An 11807-nucleotide genomic window follows, 5' to 3' on the forward strand; every position below is an offset into this window, starting at 1 on the left:
TTCAGAACAACTTCTTCTCCAATATTTTTATGAAGGACTCAGTAATATGGAGAGAACTATGATAGATGCTGAAGCCCTTGGAGACATGACTCCTGCTGAAGCCAGAAATTTAATTGAGAAGATGGCCTCCAACTCCCAGCAGTTTAGCGCCAGAAATGATGCCATAGTCATTAGAGGAGTGCATGAGGTAGCTACAAACCCATCTGCATCATCTGAAACTAAGAAGCTTGAAGGCAAACTGGATGCGTTGGTCAACTTGGTAACCCATCTGGCCTTGAATCAGAAATTTGTACCTGTCGCAAGGGTTTGTGGTTTGTGCTCCTCTGCTGACCACCATACAGACCTTTGCCCTTCCATGCAGCAACCTGGAGCAATTGAGCAGCCTGAAGCTTATGCTGCAAATATTTACAATAGACCTCCTCAACCTCAGCAGCAAAATCAACCACAGCAGAACAATTATGACCTTTCCAGCAACAGATACAACCCTGGATGGAGGAATCACCCTAACCTCAGATGTTCCAGCCCTCAGCAACAACAGCAGCCTACTCCTTCCTTCCAAAATGCTGCTGGCCCAAGCAGACCATACATTCCTCCACCAATCCAACAACAGCAACAACCCCAGAAATAGCCAACAGTTGAGGCCCCTCCACAACCTTCCCTCGAAGAACTTATGAGGCAAATGACTATGCAGAACATGCAGTTTCAGCAAGAGACCAGAGCCTCCATTCAGAGCTTAACCAATCAGATGGGACAATTAGCTACCCAATTGAATCAACAACAGTCCCAGAATTCTGACAAGCTGCCTTCTCAAGCTGTCCAAAATCCCAAAAATGTCAGTGCCATTTCATTGAGGTCGGGAAAGCAATGTCAAGGACCTCAACCTGTAGCACCTTCCTCATCTGCAAATGAACCTGCCAAACTTCACTCTATTCCAGAAAAAGGTGATGACAAAAATTTACCTAACAATTTCTGTGCAGGTGAATCTTCTTCCACAGGTAATTCTGATTTGCAGAAGCAGCACATTCCCCCTCTTCCATTCCCTCCAAGAGCAGTTTCCAACAAAAAAATGGAAGAGGCAGAGAAAGAGATCTTGGAAATGTTTAGAAAGGTAGAGGTAAACATACCTCTGTTGGATGCAATAAAGCAAATTCCAAGATATGCCAAATTCTTGAAGGAGCTGTGCACTAATAAGCGGAAGCTTAAAGGAAGTGAACGGATTAGCATGGGCAGAAATGTCTCCGCATTGATTGGTAAATCCGTTCCTCAAATTCCTGAAAAATGCAAAGATCCAGGTACATTCAGCATACCTTGTATCATAGGGAATAGTAAGTTTGACAATGCCATGCTAGATTTAGGAGCTTCTGTTAGTGTTATGCCTCTGTCTATTTTTAATTCTCTATCTCTAGGTCCCTTGCAGTCAACTGATGTGGTAATTCATTTAGCTAACAGAAGTGTTGCCTATCCTGTTGGTTTCATAGAAGATGTCTTAGTTAGAGTTGGTGAACTGATTTTCCCTGTTGATTTTTATATCTTGAATATGGAAGATGGATTTTCTCAAGGATCAGTTCCCATCATTCTAGGCAGACCCTTTATGAAAACTGCTAGAACTAAGATAGATGTTTATGCAGGCACACTGTCCATGGAGTTTGGTGATATAACTGTTCATTTTAATATTTTGGATGCTATGAAATACCCATCTGAAGATCTTTCTGTATTTCGTGCTGAAATAATTGACCATGTTGTTGATGAATACATGACTGATCTTTATTCTAATCTGCATGCCTCTCACTCTTCATGCATTGAGTCTGAAATTGTACTTGATCATATGTCTGAATTTGATGCTGAGAGTGAATCTGAGAGTGATATTGATTGAATGCCTGGTGGTGGTGTTTTACCTCTTGAGATTGATTTTATAGAGTCAGATAGGACTAACCATGTTTCAGGAAGTACACATACCTCTGACTTTCTTTATGAGGTAAAGGCTGAGAAACCATCTCCTTCTACCACTGTCCAGCCGACCACACCAGAATTGAAGCCTTTGCCATCAAATTTAAAATACGCTTACTTGGATGATAGCAAGAGTTTTCCAGTGATTATATCTGCCTCCCTTGCTGATGAGCAAGAAGAGAAGTTGTTGTCAGTTCTCAAGAAGCATAAGAAGGCTATAGGCTGGACCCTGGCGGACATTCCTGGTATTAGCCCATCCACATGTATGCATCGAATAAATTTAGAAGATGGAGCTAAACCAGTAAGACAGCCACAGAGAAGACTTAACCCGGTGATTCTTGATGTAGTGAAGAAGGAGATAACCAAGCTTTTGCAAGCTGGAATCATTTATCCTATCTCCGACAGCCAATGGGTGAGTCCCGTCCAGGTAGTCCCGAAAAAGACTGGCCTCACAGTGATCAGAAATGAGAAGGAGGAGCTGATTCATACTCGGGTGCAGAACAGTTGGAGAGTCTGCATTGACTATAGGAGGCTGAACCAGGTTACCAAAAAGGACCATTTTCCCCTGCCATTCATTGACCAGATGCTTGAACGCCTGGCAGGTAAATCCCACTACTGTTTCCTTGATGGTTTTTCTGGTTATATGCAAATTACTATTGCTCCTGAGGATCAGGAAAAGACCACATTCACCTGCCCCTTCGGCACTTTTGCTTATAGGAGGATGCCTTTCGGCCTGTGCAATGCCCCTGGTACCTTCCAGCGGTGCATGATTAGTATTTTCAGTGATTTTTTAGAAAATTGCATAGAGGTGTTTATGGATGATTTCACTGTATATGGATCCTCTTTTGATGGTTGTTTGAATAGTTTGGAAAAAGTTTTGAATAGATGCATTGAAACTAACCTTGTTCTAAATTTTGAAAAATGTCATTTTATGGTTGAGCAAGGTATAGTTTTAGGCCACATTATTTCCAATAAGGGCATTGAAGTAGATCCTGCAAAAATTTCTGTTATTTCACAATTGCCTTACCCCTCTTGTGTGCGAGAGGTGCGATCTTTTCTTGGTCATGCAGGATTCTACAGGCGCTTTATAAGGGATTTTAGCAAAGTAGCCCTTCCACTGTCCAACTTGTTGCAAAAGGAGGTGGAGTTTGACTTTAATGACAGATGCAAAGAGGCTTTTGATTGCCTCAAAAGAGCGTTGACTACCACCCCCATCATCCAGGCACCCGATTGGACAGCCCCTTTTGAGCTTATGTGTGATGTATCAAATTATGCATTGGGGGCTGTCCTTGCTCAGAAAATTGATAAATTGCCCAGGGTGATATATTATGCTTCTAGGACTTTAGATGCTGCCCAAGCAAATTATACTACTACTGAGAAAGAGCTTCTAGCCATAGTTTTTGCTCTTGAAAAATTTCGATCTTATTTGCTTGGTACTCGCATTATTGTTTATACTGACCATGCAGCTCTAAAGTACTTGTTGAAGAAGGCTGATTCTAAGCCTAGGTTGATCCGATGGATGCTCTGGCTCCAAGAGTTTGACTTGGAGATCCGTGATAGGAGCGGAGCACAAAATCTAGTTGCTGATCATTTGAGCCGGATCGAACGTGTCTCTGATGCAGATTCACCTATTCGGGATGATTTCCCGGATGATCATTTGTATATATTGTATAGTATTTCTGACTCTCTTTCTACTCCCTGGTTTGCTAACATTGTCAATTATTTAGTTGCCTCTGTTTTTCCTCCCTTAGCATCTAAGGCCCAAAAAGATAAGATTAAAAGTGATGCTAAGCATTTTATTTGGGATGACCCCTACTTGTGGAAATTGTGCAGTGATCAGGTCATTAGACGGTGCATTCCAGATCATGAGACTGACTCAGTCCTGCAGTTCTGTCATTCTTCCGCACCGGGAGGTCATCTGGGTGTTCAAAAGACAGCTCGCAAAGTGCTTGATTGTGGTTTTTATTGGCCCACCATCTTTAAAGATGCGTGGAAGATCTGTAGCACTTGTGAGCAGTGTCAGAGAGCAGGAAATACACTTACATGGCGACAACAAATGCCTCAGCAACCTATGCTATTATGTGAGGTGTTTGATGTCTGGGGTATAGATTTCATGGGTCCTTTTCCTATCTCTTTGGTTATGTTTATATTCTCCTTGCAGTTGATTATGTTTCAAAATGGGTGGAAGCCAAGCCCACTATAACTAATGATGCTAAAGTTGTCGCAGACTTTGTCAGGTCTAATCTGTTTTGCAGGTTTGGAGTACCTAAAGCAATTGTTAGTGATCAAGGAACCCATTTTTGCAACAGGACAATGCATGCCCTGCTTAAAAAGTACGGGGTGGTACACAGGGTATCCACACCATACCACCCCCAGACTAATGGACAGGCAGAAATTTCTAACAGGGAAATCAAGAGAATTCTAGAGAAGATTGTGCAGCCAAGCAGGAAAGATTGGAGTACCAGGCTTGATGATGCTCTCTGGGCACATCAGACTGCCTACAAAGCACCCATAGGAATGTCTCCTTATCGGGTTGTCTTTGGAAAGGCATGTCATCTTCCAGTGGAAATTGAGCACAAAGCATACTGGGCAGTGAAGACTTGCAACTTCTCTATGGATCAAGCTGGCGAGGAAAGGAAGTTGCAACTGAGTGAGTTAGATGAAATCCGCCTAGAAGCCTACGAGAATGCCAAGTTCTACAAAGAAAAGACCAAGAAGTTCCATGATAGCATGATAGTTAAAAAAGACTTCGTGGTTGGGCAAAAAGTGTTATTGTATAATTCTAGACTCGGACTCATGAGTGGTAAGTTGAGGTCTAAGTGGATTGGTCCTTTTGTTGTTACTAATGTTTTTCCTTATGGTACAGTTGAGATCAAAAGCGACTCCACAAACAAGAGCTTCAAGGTCAATGGACATCGACTTAAGCCATTCCTCACGAACCCTTCTTTAGTGGACGTAGTGGTGGAAGAGACTTCCTTACTCCACCCTACTCTTCCTCCACCATGACTTAGGGAGTTTTCTTTTCCTGTCTCCTTCTTTGCTTTTATTACACTTTTCCGATTCTCTTTGATGATTTAATTTTTTTTTAATCTTTTAATTGTGCTACATTGAGGACAATGTGTTGTTTAAGTATGGGGGGGGGAGTGTTCTTTGGTTTTGCTAGTTTTGTTGGTTTTGTTAATTTGTTAGTTGTGTTAATTTGTTAATGTTGTTAGTTTCGTCGGATTTTCAGTTTAATATTTTGGGTCAATTTCGTGTGCACGTACGACTTTGCATGTTTTTCTTTGAATTATAGGATATGTTCAAGAAATGGGTAATTGTTTTGAAAATAAAAGTTCTTGACATTTTGTGACTTGAAATCCTTGATTCTTCTCTACATGTCATGATAGTTTTGAAAGCTCAATTTGAAAGTGATGATTTTACCTTTGTGAGAATTTGAGCCATCCATCATTATAATCATTTGGTGTGTTTTGCCCCATTGATTGCTTGCACAATAGCCTTGGCTTGATTCTTGTTGATGCGTCCTAATTCACATGCATGTTTGGAAATGATTAAGGCAATTTTGTTCTTATAAGCTTCTAGCCAAATGGACTTACCTTGAATTAATTCCTTTGATAGCCCTTTTGAGCCTTGTTTCCCTTTCCTTGTTTTGAAGCTCACTACAAGCCTTAAGTGAAAAACCATGATATTACCATATCCTTAAGGAATTTTGGAGCTTTGGAATTGTTTTGGGAATAAGAGTGGGGGGTTTTTGTTTCATTGGACAACTTGTTTTGTTGGCTATGCTTCATGATGTATTTTGGGCCATACTTGATGTACATTGTATATTGGTTAAATGTTGGACATGCTGAATGAAATGTTGTTTCTCAAAGGCTAAAGAAAAAAAAAATCGAAAAAAAAAGAAAAAAAAAAGAAAAAGAAAAGCAATAAAGTTGAGTGAATAAGATCTTAAATGGCATAAGAATGATGAAACTCTTGGTTCTACTCTTCATGTTTAATTTTTATCTTTACTTCTTTTTATTTTTTTTCTTAATATGCACTTATTCCCCTTTGCTCCTCTATTCCTTTGGGATTTAGCCACTTATTCCATATTTCTCCATACCTTGTCCTTGGCCCCATTACAACCTTAAAAGACCTTTTGATCCTCATGTGCTCGTGTTTATGGGTTGATTGTCAATTTTAGAATCTTGCCAAGTTTATGTGGTGTTTGCTTTCATGGGTGCTTTGAGGGTAAATAGTAGCCTAGACACTTGAGAGATAGAGTGTATATCTTGTGAGGCTTTATCACTTTTCATTCTTGAGCTGATTAACTATTTTGCCATGATTGGGTTGCTTGGATGATTTTCATGAATGTCTTGACTTTTTGGATCTCCTTATGTTAGATGTTACCCATTCCTTTCATTCCTTGATGTTCATTGAGAAATATGTGAATGTTTTTGTTTGTTTCCCTTTCATATCCTTGGATTTTGTTCTTTGTTTCATTTTGCCCAGGAGTGCAAAAGGCTAAGTATGGGGGGTTTTGATGTGCCATCATTTTCTTCTATTTTCTAAACCCTTTTTGCACCATTTTAATTATTGATTGGTCTTAATTGTCAATTAATTAGGCAGTTTTATTATTTGGGCTCATTTAGCTAATTTGATGTTTTTAATCTAATTTCAGGAATTAATGAAACATTGGGCTTAATCCGGATTTTGGTTGTGGACTTGAAGAGGGCAAATAAAGCAGCGCTTACCTTAGTTAATTTCTAATTAGGAAATTTCGCAATTGGGACAAAAACATAAGTTCTGTTGCAAAAGAAAACAATGTTGTTCAAGCCATCGGAAACAGGCAAATGTGAATTTCTTGTGAAGTTGAAAGAAGAAGCAAGCTATGAAGGGAGCACAAAGTTGATTTTGCCGAGGCCTGCCATGCCGGTGACACCATCAGTGAAGCCACAGAAGAGAAAGGAGGGTGCGTAGAAGAAGAGGGAGGGAGGAGAGAAGTCATCGTTGCATGTAGTGTCGCTGGTGAGGAGCATTGGGGGAGGTGGTGTTGAATGTCAATTTTTTAGTTTGTGTGTGCAAACATGACCTGTTAGGTGAATGTGTATACAAGAATTACTCACGGTATAATACCTATTATACCCATTATCTAATCAACTTAATCGTTTCCCGTTAGGAACTGTATAGGCAGACTTGGGGAAACTAAATACAAAATTGCATGTAATCGGATCTCTTTTATTTTCTCTTGTTCATTTCCTCTTTATAATGATTTTTCATCGAGCGAATCACCTATTCTAAGGACATTATTACACTATAAAACTAAAAGCATAATAATTGACATGCCTCGTTCTCTGGAATGCTTCTTCATCACCATCATTAGTGTTGCCTACGTTGTAGTGTTTGATGTGGAGGAGGAATAGGGACGTGAGGGAGATTATGGTTGTCAAAACGAACACCGCAGTGGTAAGGGATTTCCCAAATTAACACATTCAACTAATTAGAATTGTTGGATGAATATCACAAGACTCTTTTTATCTTGGTGAATCTAACTTCAAATTCATATTGTTGCAACCAACCCTTCGGCGGGAGGGCGAGGTGAGACTCAAGAGTGCGTCTTCAAAAGGAAAACGCGTGGGAGTTACCACCAATGTTTGTTTGAGGAAAACATTAGAAAAACCAAAAAGGGGGTCTGTGAATTTTAAGAATAAGGGTTCGGGAGTTATTTACGCATGGGGAAGGTATTAGCACCCCACACGCCCGTCATGAGAGACGCTGGCCTTTAATCGACTGTGCAAAATCATGACTTCAATATTTATTTATTTTCCCTTTTTTATGTTTTTTTTATCTTTTGAGGTCGACAAGAGCATTACCCTTGCTCCTACATATCCTCAAGTGCAATGAGGAACTTAGACCTACATAGTTCTTTAAAAGCAAGAAATTTGTGCGTCGAGTTGCTTTTAAACTTTTGAACGGTTCATTTTAACCAACAAAAATAAAAGAGACCGTTAAGGCGATGGACCTTGAACACATTCAAGCAAATTTTGTGGATAAAAGCTCGATTATATGTTGATTTTAACTTTGGTTTCACTTATTAAACTCCAAACTGATTAAAAGATGATTGGTGAAGTAAATGATTAGTTGAAATTTTATTTTACAAGGATAGAATGAGATTACGACACAAATGATTTGTTGAAATTCACTTTTCATGAAGAAATAAGATTATTGAAAGTAGAAGAATGAGATGAAGACGTGCAAAGCAACAAAGAGGACCTCTAAGGGTGCATAGAGCGAATTCAAAAACCTTAAAATAAATACTAACCGGTTGATGGACAAAGAATGAATGAAGAACGATGTAGGAATCGATCACGGTTGCAATTCGAAAGCGCCTCGGCCTCATTGTTTCTTCTTCTTTATGCTTCTTCTCCTTAATTTCACTAAATCCTTTCAATATGTGAAGGCTGAACCCCTTCCTTTAGCCCCATCATGCCTATTCATAGGGGATGAGGGGACTTGGTTGATTAGCAGCTCGCCCAAGCGAGCTATTGCTTCAACCTGAAGTAACCTTGCTGATCGAGGCCGTACCCGAATCAAATGAACATTAAAATGCAGTAACTAGGAAGTGATCCTAGGTCGTTTTGATGTGCCATTATTTTCTCCTATTTCTTAACCCTTTTTGCACCATTTTAAATACTAATTAGTCTTAATTGTCAAATTTATTAGGCAGTTTTATTATTTGGGCCCATTCAGCTAATTTGATGTTTTAAATCTAATTTCAGGAATTAATGAAGCATTGGGCTTGAATCCAGCATTGGGCTTGGAGTTGAAGAGGGAAGACTAATTTATTCTACAAAATTAGATCTTATCTTATCTTATCTAGATATTATTTAGATTTGATCTCATCTAGATATTATTTCATCTAGATCTTATCTTATCTAGATTTGATTTGATTTTACTGATGGGCTTGGATTTAAAAGAGATTTGTAAGCTTTGGGGTTGAAAAAACTATATAACAGCACCAAGGTTCTAGTTTAGCTCTCTCTCTCTCTCTCCTCTCTCTCTTCTATTTTTCATTTTTAGTCTTAGTCTCTCTTTTCTTTCTCTTTTATTTTCGATTTTTTACAATTCCAGTTCAGACTTTTAGTTTTATCAATAAAATTTCGTTCTCTATTTCATTAATGGAAGGCTAAGTCCGCAGCGTTGTTTTCTCTTGAGGATCAAGCACAGTTCTCTTTGAGGTTCTATTATTATTGTTAAATTCTGTTCAGTTTTTCCTCTTCACTAATTACTCTGAATTTGTTGCTATTAATTCATGCATGCTTAGTGCTTGATTAATTGTCTCTGCGCTTAATTTACGTTCATGCTTAATGATCGTTTATGAGTAATTGATGCGTGTGATGCTTAATCACATAATGAATGCTTTATGTTAAATTTCGCTTAGTAATTTAATTTAGGGTTGGATTAAGTGGTTGAACTAATAAAGGATAAATTCTCACAACCTAGGATAAGAGACTTGCTTGTGAATCAAGGGGAAGCAACATATTTTAATTCTGATAAATTCTAATTCAAAACTCGTTGTTTAATTTACAAAAGCAAACAATGCCCCCCCCTAATTTGTTACTATTCCTACTATCGGTTATGAACATTTGGTGTATCATTACTCGTTGGGAAACAACCTAGGATCACTTCCTAGTTAATGCATTTTAATATTTATTTGATTTGGATACGGCCTCGATCAAATTTGGCACCGTTGCCGGGGAGCAGTGTCCAAAGGTTCATAATAGCTAGTGTCGTGTTAGTGTTTAATTCTTGTGTTCGTGTTAGTGTTGTGTTAGTGTGTGTGTGTTAGTTAGTGTTGTTTAGTGTCTTGGTATTTTGTTTAGTGTGTGTTCTATTTTAGTTTTTATGTTAAGCACTTCTCCTGTTTCAGTTTTGGGTGTTTTGCTGTGAATAGTATTTTGCGACGGATTTTGCGACCAATTTTGCTTGGGGCAAAACTGAGTAGTAGTGGAAATCCCTTAGCGACGGATTTTAGAGACCACCCTTGCTGAATTAATTAGGATTTTTTGTTTTGGTAGCTAGAGTTGTTATTTTTGGCTGAATTTTTTTGTGGTCACTTCTTTTGATCCATATTTCGTGGGAAAAATAGTTGGAGCCCTTAGTTTGGTCAAATTTGAAAGTTCCAAAAAAGTAGCAAATTTGATTTTTGTCATAACTTCAAACAACCATAACTTTTGCTCCGGGTATTAGAATGATTATTATTATATATGTATTTGGGGTAGAAAAAAAATTTCCCATGCCGTGGCAGCCCGCCTATGGCTGGCTGAGGTCTCTTTCTTCCAAAAATTGCAATTCTGTCAAATTTTTTTTTTATTTTCCAAGCATTATTCCCTTATTTTTCTTGACTTATCATTTTTAGTTTATATAGTTAGACTTTGAATTTTCATTTGAAATTTTTTGTGCTATCTTCTCATTATTTTTTAAGGTTGCTCACAAAATTTCAAGTCATTTGGATATCATTTAATGGTAGCTATAGTTCAAACCTACACTGTTACTTGCATAAGAAGGCAACTAATTGTGCATGCTGAATTTAGTGTATGACTAGAGGAAATCCATATGACTTACAACCCTTTGATCCTGATATAGATAGGACATTTCATAGATTAGTTAGACATCATTTAGTATCTTTTGAGCATCCTAAGCATTCTGTTATTGGTGATTTTGAGCATTATAGTTTTAAACATTCTGATTTTGTACATTCTGAGAACACGACACAATCTCCACCCCGTGAGAGGACTCTAAGGGAAATGGCTGCACCTGATTTCACCTACGAAAGCTTGTGCATCCAATACCCTGATGAGGATGTCCCATATGTTCTTAAAACTGGACTAATACATTTGTTGCCCAAGTTTCATGGTCTTGCAGGTGAAGATCCTTATAAGCATCTTAAGGAGTTCCATATTGTTTGTTTCACCATGAAACCCCCAGATGTCCAGGAGGATCACATATTTCTGAAGGCCTTTCCTCATTCTTTAGAGGGAGTGGCAAAGGACTAGCTTTATTACCTTGCTCCACGATCCATCACGAGCTGGGATGACCTCAAGAAAGTATTCTTAGAAAAAATTTTCCTTGATTCCAGGACAACGACCATCAGAAAGGATATTTCATGCATTAGACAACTCAGTGGAGAGAGCCTATATGAATACTAGGAGAGATTTAAGAAATTATGTGCCAGTTGCCCTCACCACCAGATTTCAGAGTAGCTTCTCCTCCAACATTTTTATGAAGGACTCTGCAACATGGAGAGAAGTATGATAGATGCTGCCAGTGGTGGAGCCCTTGGAGACATGACCCCTACTGAAGCCAAAAATTTAATTGAGAAGATGGCTTCCAACTCCCAGTAATTCAGTGCCAGAAATGATGCTATTGTCATTAGAGGAGTGCATAAAGTAGCCACAAATTCATCTTCATCAGGTGAGACTAAGAAGCTTGAAGGTAAACTAGATGCCTTGGTTAACCTGGTAACCCAACTGGTCATGAATCAAAAATCTGCACCTGTCGCCAAACTCTGTGGTTTATGCTCCTCTGCCGACCACCACACAGACCTTTGCCCTTCTATGCAACAATCTGAAGCAATTGAACAGCCTGAAGCTTATGCTGCAAATATCTACAATAGACGTCCTAAACCTCAGCAGCAAAGTCAGCCACAACAGAACAATTATGACCTCTCCAACAACAAGTACAATCCCAGGTGGAGGAACCATCTCATCCTTAGATGGTCGAATCCTTCACAACAGCAGCAGCAACAACAACCTTATTTTCAAAATGTTGCTGGCCCAAGCAGACCATACGTTCTTCGATCAATCCAGCAGCAACAACAG

General features: G+C 38.9%; 1 non-coding gene across 1 annotated transcript; it reads right to left on the bottom strand.

Moving 5' to 3' along the window:
* Window positions 1-11072: 11072 nt before the first annotated feature.
* Window positions 11073-11179, bottom strand: LOC114394345. Its single transcript, XR_003662745.1, has one exon. It is a non-coding gene; the product is annotated as a small nucleolar RNA R71 (small nucleolar RNA).
* Window positions 11180-11807: the final 628 nt, after the last annotated feature.

This window comes from Glycine soja, chromosome 17 (assembly GCF_004193775.1).
Source record: "Glycine soja cultivar W05 chromosome 17, ASM419377v2, whole genome shotgun sequence".
In the NCBI taxonomy this organism is placed as follows: domain Eukaryota; kingdom Viridiplantae; phylum Streptophyta; class Magnoliopsida; order Fabales; family Fabaceae; genus Glycine; species Glycine soja.